The 11388-nt window shown below is 39.1% G+C and overlaps 1 protein-coding gene across 2 annotated transcripts in view; it reads left to right on the top strand.

The window, feature by feature from the left end:
- The first annotated feature begins 423 nt into the window (after window positions 1-423).
- LOC120523992 (stAR-related lipid transfer protein 13-like) overlaps window positions 424-11388 on the top strand; it is a 546464-nt gene continuing 535499 nt past the window's right edge. For both annotated transcript variants that reach the window (XM_039745760.1, XM_039745759.1), the window contains exon 1: window positions 424-627. The gene's annotated coding sequence lies outside the window, so the exon portion shown is untranslated. The remainder of the gene's footprint in view (window positions 628-11388) is intronic.

The following is an 11388-nucleotide window of genomic DNA, read 5'->3' as shown; positions in this document are numbered from 1 at the left end:
CACACACGGCAAGACAAAGCACTTTAAAAATGACACCAATTTATAAAACCCCTCATTTTCTTTCTCTCATGACAGGAGAAAGACTCTTTAGGTAAGCAGTATGCTCTGAGAACGTAACCAGGTGCTTCGATTGTGAATTCAGACTGCATATTGGCTCCTGGCATAGTAGGATGTATGAGCTCACAGCATATTTATAGTTTTGCCTGTTCCTGGAAAAAAAAAAAACGCACACACACACACACACACACAGCATGCTTTTTCACCATTACACTCCCTCCCTCTGCCGCTCGCTGTCTCTTTCTTTATTTATTTTTTTTCACTTACACACATGCCCACACGCCCCTTCTGAATGATTTGGCTGCAACTTGCTTGAGACTCTACTGCCCCTCAGGGATTCTCTCACATACTTCTGATGACAGAGTTCTTCTTCGACTGGGAGAAATGCCTTTTTAAAGTGAACGGCTGCACTCTTTTCACAAAGTTTTTTTTTTTTTTTTCCCCCCTTTCACTCTTGACAGTTGGAGTTGCAAGAAGTGCATTGTCCTGGTTGGATTTCTACAACAAACCCGGGTTTCAAAAGCCATAAGCTTCTTTTTTGAAGACTTCTAGGAACTTTCAGAGAAGCAGGTAATCATTTCCTTTATATTATCAAGGAGCAGTTGCTTTCAGGAAAATGTCTGTCACTATGAGGTTAATCTTTCGGTGAGCACACTTTAGCTGTCTCAGACTGGATTGTTCAAAATAAACAGTGGATGAATGGCATTGAATCTGAGACCGTTTCAAAAAACGCAGAATAAAAAAAACGGGGAGTTCTGAGGCTGCACCGGGGGGCTCCCTTTTCTGTATTATTGACTGAACTGTAACTTATTCTGTATATCACAGCATTACTACAGTATGCTAAGGACCTTTTGTATGAAGTTTAGTGGGTAGTTTGTGAAAAAACAGCTTGCAAGTTTGTAATGATTATACCTAAGAGTATATGGCATGTTTTCTTATAATAATAATGACATTATTTCATCAATTTCATTGACTTTTTGGCCTTAGACTGTAATATAAAGAGGGTAGCTACAAATGAAAATGGAGAGAAGAAGCATCCATACACTGACTAGCTGAAATGTGTGTAACGGTTTACAGAAATTGTTTTAAAAATTATTTCTCATGCTGTCTTCATTATGCATTGTGTAGGCTTTGATGTATGGAAAAGAGGAGAGTGTCAATTCTTTTACATGAATTGCGGACGTCAGAATTGTTTAGAAGGTGATGCATTGAATGTGAAAATGCAGCTTAAAATTTATCATTTCTGTTTATATATAAAATATGCATTGTGCAATGCTGGTAAAGTCCGGCTTTTCTGGATTATGCAAAGAAACTTCAGTGTTAATTACTTACTACACACATAAAGGTGCCATAGTGGTTCTATAGAGCAATGGCATAGGGGAGCCATTTTTGAAGAAAGAAACTTTAATTCATGTTTTTTTCTTTTTTAGCTTTAGTATTTCCCAGATCACTTTATTTTATATTTTACCCCTTCATGATTTGCCCAGCCGTCTTCTCAATTGATTAATTTCTGCAGCCACAATAGACACCGGCACTGATTACAAGTCTCCAACAGAGTTTCATTTTTAGTCGTTAGATATGGTATCCTTCACTTCCAAATCTTTTTCCTTTTTCCAAATGAAGCTGAAGTCAAGCCTATTTTACACTTCTGTATTCGTTTCCTAATATTTCCAGGTATTGTTTCGGTTTTCTGTATGTTTATTTTCAATCAAACCCTTTTTGCTACTGTTATTAACTTTATCTGTCAAATCCTGAAGTTGTTCAGGTGAATTAAGTCAATGCCACCTGTAAAGTGAGGGTCATTTACAGTTTGCAGCTTGAGCCATCTTCAGTGCCATACAGAAACATGTCATCACTGCTGCATATCGAGTCGATATCTTTATCCAGAGTTTATTTAATCCAGCTGTTTGTCGACACATCTTTGTAGTTAAAGCGGAGGACGCTAAGTGATTCACTCACGCTAAACATATTGTGACAGAGGTAAGGTCTGAACTAGCAGTTAATCGCTCAATGCCTGAACTACTTTACCACAATATCTGCCTGTACTGAATGTGTTCACAATGCAATAGCTGCACACACTGATGTGGTGCCACCTAATGTACCTCCACACTGGCTTTTTAATATCCAGTCAATCCTATTGTAATTGGCAAGTTTTGTTTCTATTTTTTACCCCTTAATTACATTTGTCTGTTTTGGAGACACACTTATTGATTACACAACTTGGACTTTTAATCAAAAAGTAGATGATTTTAGCTTAGTATATTAACCTCATGGGCGGCACGGTGGTGCAGTGGGTAGTGCTGCTGCCTCACAGTTAAGAGACCCGGGTTCACTTCCCAGGTCCTCCCTGCATGGAGTTTGCATGTTCTCCCCATGTCTGCATGGGTTTCCTCCCACAGTCAAAAGACATGCAGGTTAGGAGCATTGGCGATCCTAAATTGTCCCTAGTGTGTGCTTGGTGTGGGTGTGTTTGTATGCGCGCCCTGCCCGGGGTTTGTTTGCTGCCTTGTGCCCTGTGTTGGCTGGGATTGGCTCCAGCAGACCCCCATGACCCTGTAGTTAGGATATAGTGGGTTGGATAATGGATGGATATTAACCTCCAAGCCTTTTTCCTTTTTCCAACCGAAACTACCACACTCCTGTTTCTTGTTATAAGTCTTTACAAATCTTTCTTTTAGAGTGTTAAGTAAGAAGAACTTGGAGATAACAAACCTCAGAGTCAAACCTTTGCCTTTCTGGATTGAGAGGATCCGGTTGAGGAGGTTTAGGCTTGTGGTTAAGGTGTACCCTTGGTGTCTCCCACTGGTGGTGTACAATTCTCTGCCCACTGAGTGAAGACCCAGGCGCAGATGTATATATATTATATATATATATATATATATATATATATATTGGAATATACCAATTGTCTTTTGGGTGTCGGGGTATTTGCTAGAAATTTCTGGAGACAAGGATGCATCTAACGTCATGGTGTTCCGGGTGCGTGGCCAGAGACTTGTTGTAAGAGTCATTTGTTAGTTAGTTAGGGTTATGTTGAATTGATAGGAGTATTTGTTAAAACATCTGCCTTTATATCAGTGCACAGTCAATGGAAGGTTCTCTTACAAGCCCCACAAGCTAAATTATAAATGGAATACTTTAATTATTTCTTGTTCTTCTGAAGTTTATACTAGTTACTAGTACTTTATTACTAGTTCAGTTTATGATCTGCCTTGTAGTTGGTAAAGCATGGAGGGCAAACAGTTTCAAACCGTACGTACGTACAGAACGTAATGAATATACTAAGTGTAGCCTATGTAAGTTTGCCATTGAGAAATAACACAACCTTAAGTATAGTAAGTAACTGAAGTTTAAAACCTTTTTCCTTTTTTCCTTTAATTCTGCATGTGTAATAATTTTTTTTCTGAATTCTTGTGATTTATTCCTGTCTAAATTTTCACTAAACTTTTAAAATGAGCTTTTTTGGACGGAGAAATTTCTTTTGCAACTCGTTTGACTCATGTTGGATCCAACCTTGCCAATTCAGTATCTGCTCGATTTTGAGAACCTTATAAAGACGCAGCTACACCTGTGACAGTAAAGTGCCTTTTCACCCAGCCACCCCCTCGATGAAATGATGGAGTATCCACACACTGAAATGATCAATCAATCATTCAATCAACATTTATTTATATAGCACATATTCATACAAAAAAATGTAGCTCAAAGTGCTTTACAAAATGAATAGAAAAATAGAAGACACAATAAAAAATAAACATAAGTCAACATTAATTAACATAGAATAAGTAAGGTCCGATGGCCAGGGTGGACAGAAAAAAAAAACTCCAAAGGCTGGAGAAAAAAAATGATCAAGGTGGATGAACCCTAAACACAATGATTGAGTATCAGCGAGTCAAAATAATCAAGAGGACCCCAAACGTGAAATGAAACAATCAAGTATCCATGTGTCGAAATGATGAAAGTGGGCTCGGGGCAATAAAGCAATCAAGTCTCATGTTGAAATCAAAAGTGAGAAATACCATGCTGCGTTAAACGACCCAGTGTGCACACGCTGCATTGTTAAAAGTCTGATGAGCTCTCTGTTAAGGAGCTAAGTTACCCAGGGGCCTGTGGGAGTCTTCATCTAGTCTTGTCTGGAGGTAGTTGCTGAGAACGGAGCAGTTTTGTTAGCCCAACTTAGCGTGTTGCAGGCACAACTTTTTACAAAGATAAGCAGAAAGAAAATGATGATGAGTTTGACGTTGAAAAAAATCTCTTCTGTATCATTCATCACACACTCCTCCCCAACTCCATTGTTTTTGGTGTGATTACAGTATAGCAGCGTTTCTCAACCTTTAAGTATTTGCGATCGAGTTTTCATAAGAGTTTTAATTGCGCCCACCTAAGATTTTTAGAAAGGAGCCCACTAATACCAATTTGTTCTTTTTTAATTAATGATATATTATAGATGCAGATTTTATTATACCTACTTAACTTTTATCGACATTTATCTAACTCTATATTTATATTTCTAGTATCAGAATGTAGTTTAAGTTAATTTGTTTTGGTTTCAATAGATGTATTTTTCATATTTTCTATTCTTGTGTTCTTTTTTTCACATCTTCGCGCCCCCCTTTTTGTTACTCCGCGTCCCACTAGGGGGGCCCACCCCACAGTTTGAGAACCACTGTAGTATAGAAACCTGTAACTGTGCTCAAAATCATGCGAAATGTCACTCTGGATTGTATTTAATCACGTCAGATAGCAGCATTTTTATGTGCAGAGCTCGTATATTTTAATATTACAGAGAGCTCTCCAAATTGCAGCAGCCTGTGGAAATGTGAACATATTCTGTTATTTTGAACCTTGTAGTAATTCATTCACCTCCTGTAAACTTAGTGGTATGTCATGTCACTGTCAGCTCTGAGTTCTACCAATGGCTCCACCTTTTAGGGTTGTTTGTTCTAATCTCTCCTCTCTCAAAGACTTGGATTGAGAGCTTCTCATTATCTTAACCACGTTAGACTTTTCAAAATATTCCAGTCTGAGACTCAGTCGGTTCCTTTTTCCATGGTTATAGCCTTGTGTTTGTCAACCAGCATCAGGTGTATCCTCTAATTGTTCAGAACGGCGTCTGTGCCAAGATAATTGTGCATAATGTGGCTTGGAGATTAAAAGGGCTAAACAGAGCAAGAAACAAACTCAGAGTCATGAACAGGCAGAGGTTTACACCAATAAAGCTAACAAAAGTAATAAGTGTTCTGGGGCAACAAAAGAATAAAAATCAAAAACGAGAACACAATTTAGCAACTAAGCAAGAATAAATTCTGAATCAGGGGAAACTCAAGCATATGCAGCAAAGATTTGTTTAGAAAATTCCAAAACTACGATAAGAAGAGGGTATGCTGCCATCTTTATATATACTGGCAGTGATCACAAGGTTGAAGTCACATGAAACAACAAAGATGGCTGCCAAATGAAAAATTATCTCACCTAATTGGCAGCATCATGACAACTCCATATTAAAAATTAAAATAAGAAAGTGCAAACACCTAATCATAAACTGAAAAAAACACATGAAACTGGCACAAAACCAAAAAAATAATAACATTCACCTGACTAATTACTATTGGCTTACCTAAGGACTGTGTTAATCATTAAGAGAATAGCACTGAGATTGCATGGCGGTTAGGGCTGTGCCTCAGGTTTGGTCTTCAGACTTCCTCCACTTTGTTGTATTCTCTCTTCTTTGGTTTTTTAAACTGAGATAATTAAGTGGCCATGCAAACAGGCGGATGGAAGAATGGATGTTGCTTTTTAGACTACTAGCCAACCCGCGGCGTACCATACGCCGCATAATCAGGCCGGTTTTTTAATAATTTTTAAGCACAGGGAGAAAATGTAACATTTGCAAAATTGGTAATGTAATAAATCAGCAAGAAAAGCAACACTGTAACAATGCACGGAACGAACCAACACACAATCGTCCGTGCGGCGTAGCGAGGTGGGAGGGGGTGTGTACAAAGTGCAGGAGTATCTAAGAAGACGCATGTTTGTCGCGGATGCGAATTGCTGTATGTAGTGTGTACAACACTTTCCTATGCTGCACGCGGTCGTGCCTCGTAACCGAAAACTCGTTTTTTAAAGACTGCTCACTTCATTGTGTTTTAACCTCAGTTGTAAAGGAATGTTTTAATGATCCCATGGGATACTCCTCGCAAACAGTTTTACACGCTGCATATGGCGATTCACCTCTGCGAGAAACATGCCTCTATTAACAGTCAACGTGTGGGAGGGGGGTGTGTACAAAGGGTAGGGACGAAAACAGTGGGAGCGTATGAGTCGCACTTAGTGGCAATTCCACGGTTTGCAACCTGAATGGGGTTCAACGGCTTACCCACGCCTAGACACACGCTCAATCTCATGCATAATTATTTATTGAATGGTAAACACTGCTGAAAAGACACGGTTGTCTAAAACAGGTTAGTATGAGAATACAACAGTAAGTGAATGAAAAGATGGAACTCTGGAGAGAGCAAAATACAACACAATAGTGAACCTGCGGCATAACAAACGCCACATAATTATTTATTGATGGTTGAACACTTCTGGAAAGACGCAGGGACACCCCTCGCAAACTGTTCTACACGCCGCAAACAGCGATTCACATCTGTGACAAACAAACTGTTTTACACACTGCATACAGCGAATCACATCCGCGACATGATTTTTCCTAGATGGTCCTGTCGCGTCCACCCTCGCACTCGAAGCATACACACTGCCTGCTCATGTGCCCGGTCGCAAGCCGCGTCCAGCCTCGTTCTCGAAGCATACACACCGCCTGGTCATGTGTCCGCTCGCAAGAGAAACTCACAGAGAGCCGCCCACCAGCTGCCTGTGTGTGTGCCTCTGTCTGTCTCTGGCGCGGCTTTCTCTTGCGCTGCCTCTGTGTGAACCAGTCAGGCACAGAGAAGGTCAGCTGCTGACAGAGCGTCTCGACTGTTGCAGGGCCTGCATTGGTGAAGCAGGTGAGACGGTAATGAAACAGAGGCACAGGGCTTATTGGTTTTTAAAGACTGATTCCTTCATTGTGCTTTAACCTCAGTTTTAAAGGATTGTTTTAAGGATCCCATGGGATACCCCTCACAAACCGTTTCACACGCTGCATATGGCGATTCACCTCGCGAGAAACATGCCTCTATGAACAGTCAACGTAGCTCGGAGGTACATGACATTAACCTGACCTGCACTGCATGTGGCCTCTACGACAGACGAACATAAATGACGGCATTTTTTCTGTGTCGTCGCGTCCGAGTTGGTGGGCGTGGCCCTGCGAGTTGTCGTCGTATCCAATGGTCTTGGAGTTGATGGGCGTGGCTTCTTCCTGTGTGCGCCATAGGTGTCTCACTTGGCGACTTAGTGAATCCACGCCCCTTCCGGCGTGCTTTTCATGATTGTCTTGCCTTAGTGAATTATATATATAGATTCTTTTGGCATCAAATGTCTTGGCTATTGGTTTGTTGCTGCTGGACTTAGATATTGAATTTGGTTTTCAGAATTCACCCAAATATTTTTGATTTTTATGATTGGGTTTTGTTATTTTTAGTGTGATGCTCTGATTTTGAATTGATTTTCCTTTTAGATTTTGGTATATGAGCTAGCACTTTGTTTCCTTATATTTACTGATTTATCTTTCATGAAAAAATGTTAGCATTAACAAGTTTATTAGTTTTTTCAGTTACTTCTTTTTCCTTATATATTATTTCATTATAAGTTCTTTATTATGTTCAACAGCTACTTTGTTTCTTTTGTTTAATTGTGTTGTGTTAGTCGCTTCTTAACATGCTTTTTGTATAAAAAATGTTACAAACCTGAGGTCTTCTAATTCTCTTAATTAATGATGTAATTTGGAATAACATATTAAGTGGGATGTTCATATTTTCTTAGACAACTTGATGTTATTGAAAGGTGTTTATCACAATTCAGAAGGATATTGGGTTTAGTCATCCCCTTTTGGGCCAACCTTTTATCGTAATCATGACAAAAGTCATCCAGCATTACAGTGTAGATAGGAAATCATTATATGATTCTGAATGTGCAAATGAATATTTCTTAATTGGTTTGCCTATATCTTTTGAGTTATAGATAAGACAAAAAACTAGTGTGTCTAATTGTTTATGTTTAGTATTAAATGAAACTCTGTTAATCGATTACCCAAATGTAACATTAGGAAAATAACATCTTTATTTTTTTCTATGGCAGATCTTTTACTCTCATAAACTGTGCCCTGAATTAGAACACACAATAGTTGAAAAAAGTAATTGAAAGATGTACTGCTGGATTGTTTAATTTATCATTGTGAGACGGAGATGAAAACAATTAACAAATGTAATGTCAAATCCCAGTTCTCAATATTATATGGACTTACAGCAAAAGGATCTTCTTTTCTTCCTTAACCTCACCGGGCCAGAAGTGAATGCCTGTCTACACAATCACTGAGCACACGAAAACACTACAAACCCACAAAAATATGCTCTAGAAACTGTAGGTAAAATACACTGGTAAAAGAGAACAATTCCTAGAAGTACCAAAACTAGAAATATCAAGTTAATGATGGCAGGTTCCTTAAGTGGATCAGAAAAATTAAACGCCTCCACGTTTTCCTTTATTCTAAGTAGCCATTATGGTGCCAAAGGCCCATGCATGCAGGCATTCACACACACAGCAATGTGCATATACAATACAATACACAGCATAAGGCATGTTGGTGGCGTCACAATCCATAGCCATTTTTATATCACAAGCAAACAAATACATGAAAGCAGCATACCTCTAAATGCTGAAAACAATAATACGATGTTCAAATATTTTAAAATACATTGTATTGAAACCCAAAATGTAATTGTATAGATAGATAGATAGATAGATAGATAGATAGATAGATAGAGAGATAAATAGATAGATAGATAGAACTTTATTTGTCCCAAGGATGAAAATTGGCTTTTTACAAAAGTTGTCTAAATAAACAAATTCATAAACAGGTTGATAAGTAAGTTAATAAAAATACACAAATACACACACACAGGGTGGCGCAGTGGTAGCGCTGCTGCCTCGCAGTTAGGAGACTCAGGTTCGCTTCCCGGGTCCTCCCTGTGCGGAGTTTGCATGTTCTCCTCGTGTCTGCGTGGGTTTCCTCCCAAAGACATGTGGATTGGTGATTCTAAATTATCCCTAGTGTGTGCTTGGTGTGTGGATGTGTTTGTCCTGCGGTGGGTTGGCGCCCTGCCCGGGATTGGTTCCTGCCATGTGCCCTGTGTTGGCTGGGATTGGCTCCAGCAGACCCCCATGACCCTGTGTTTGGAGTCTACGGGTTGGAAGATGGATGGAGGCACTCACACTTTGGTCTGATCACACACCAGAATGATTATAAAGCAAAAAAATGAAAAGAAAGAAAGGTTCTGGCTTGGCTCTCACAGTCACAGTGAGGCATCGTGCAGACATATTGCTGTGGCCAGAGCATTACCTCCCCCAGAGCGCTAGATGGCAGCCCCCCTGGGTTGCAGCGTTGCCTAGGACTCCCATAGATAGATGGAGATCACTTTATTTGTCACTGGGGGACAATTTTGCCTTTTTATAGAAGCTTAATAAATAAATAAAAATGCATTATTACCAATACCAACCCTTTTCTCAAAAAAGTCAGTACAAAATTAATACAAGGATCGACAGTACTTGTTTCTTTCGCCCTATTAAACTGTTATTAATAATTTTCTGGTAATTTTCTTTTAAGACCCGAATAACTTACATATTGCAGAAGTCAAAGAAAAAACACACAATGCAATTTCAGAGAGACCCAACACAACCGTATTTGCTTTGCTGATGTGGCATTACAAAGTTTTGTCGAGAGCAAATATTGTATTTAAAGTAGGGGAATATGAAAATTTTAAAAAATCAAATAGACAAAGCACTGTGACTTTCATATTAAATCATTTTGACCTGCATGAAGAAGTTACTTAATACTAATAACATTTGTGTTTAATATTAATTAATTAATATTAATAAAAAGTGGCACTGACCAGAAAGCAGAAGACAGAGCTGGAGTTGACAGAGTTAAAGATGCTAAGATTTGCATTGGGTGTGACGAGGGTGGATAGGATTACAAATGAGTACATTAGAGGGTCAGCTCAAGTTGGACGATTTGGAGACAAAGTCAGAGAGGCGAGATTGTGTTGGTTTGGACATGTGCAGAGGAGAGATGCTGGGTATATTAGGAGAAGGATGCTTAAGGATAGAGCTGCCAGGGAAGAGGAATAGAGGAAGGCCTAAGAGAAGGTTTATGGATTTGGTGAGAGAGGACATGCAGTTGATGGGTGTAACAGAACAAGAAGCAGAGGACAGGAAGATATGGAAGATGATCCGCTGTGGCAACCCCTAACGGGAGCAGCCAAAAGAAGAAGAAGAAGATTCATTAAAAGTCTGATTTCTTAGGCCATATGTTACTAGTCAGAGGCTTGGAACGATCTATTGTTCTTCTTCTTCATCTTCTTCTTCTTCTTCTCCCAAATAATATGATGTAGTTTATGCCAATATAAAGTGATCGCTTGGCAGTGGAAACAGGGAAGACACCTCAGTGACAATACACTTACACACACACCCACACACACGCATGCATGCACTTGAAAACTTGAAATTTTGTGTGGATTTGCCCCATGAATTCAACTGTAATAGAAAATATCGTGAAGCAAGAGGTCTAAAGTAATTCAACTGGTAGGAAAAAATCAGAGATTAATCAGTGCCTGGGAAGTCAAACTCTCTGCCATGTCAGGTAATGCCTCCACTTTGTTTAAAAGTCAAATCTGGGATTAAAGGGATCTGCAGGAATATGACTAATGCTAATGCTGGATGGCAGAACACTAAAGTAAGCGTGTGATTGTTTATTCTCCCTCTAACTGATTGATAGGCACACCTCAAGAAATTATTATGTGGTGTATCATAAGCTTAATTTTTTTGAGGTAGAAAAGCTTCAGTGTGGCAGGTTGACTAGGATTTGTTTATATATTTTAGTTTATTAAGAACTGGAAAACCACATCTGAACCTGTTAAGTGGAATGGAAAAAAATATAGGAACAATATTACATGGCAATGAGTTATTCTTGGTATTCACATCCAGAATAATTATATCTTAATTATTTTTGGCCCTGCCATAATGCCGAAAGACAACTTTAAACAGGATGCCAATCTTGACCACATGCCAAATATTAGAATTTGACATAAAAGTAAAAAAAAAATAAAACAGCACTCTACAGGCGGCATGGTGGTGCAGTGGTAGCGCTGCTGCCTCGCAGTAAGGAGACCA

This window comes from Polypterus senegalus, chromosome 2, assembly GCF_016835505.1.
Source record: "Polypterus senegalus isolate Bchr_013 chromosome 2, ASM1683550v1, whole genome shotgun sequence".
Classification (NCBI taxonomy): domain Eukaryota; kingdom Metazoa; phylum Chordata; class Cladistia; order Polypteriformes; family Polypteridae; genus Polypterus; species Polypterus senegalus.
Note: the sequence above shows the minus strand (reverse complement) of the source record. Positions and strands in the feature narration are given on the sequence as shown.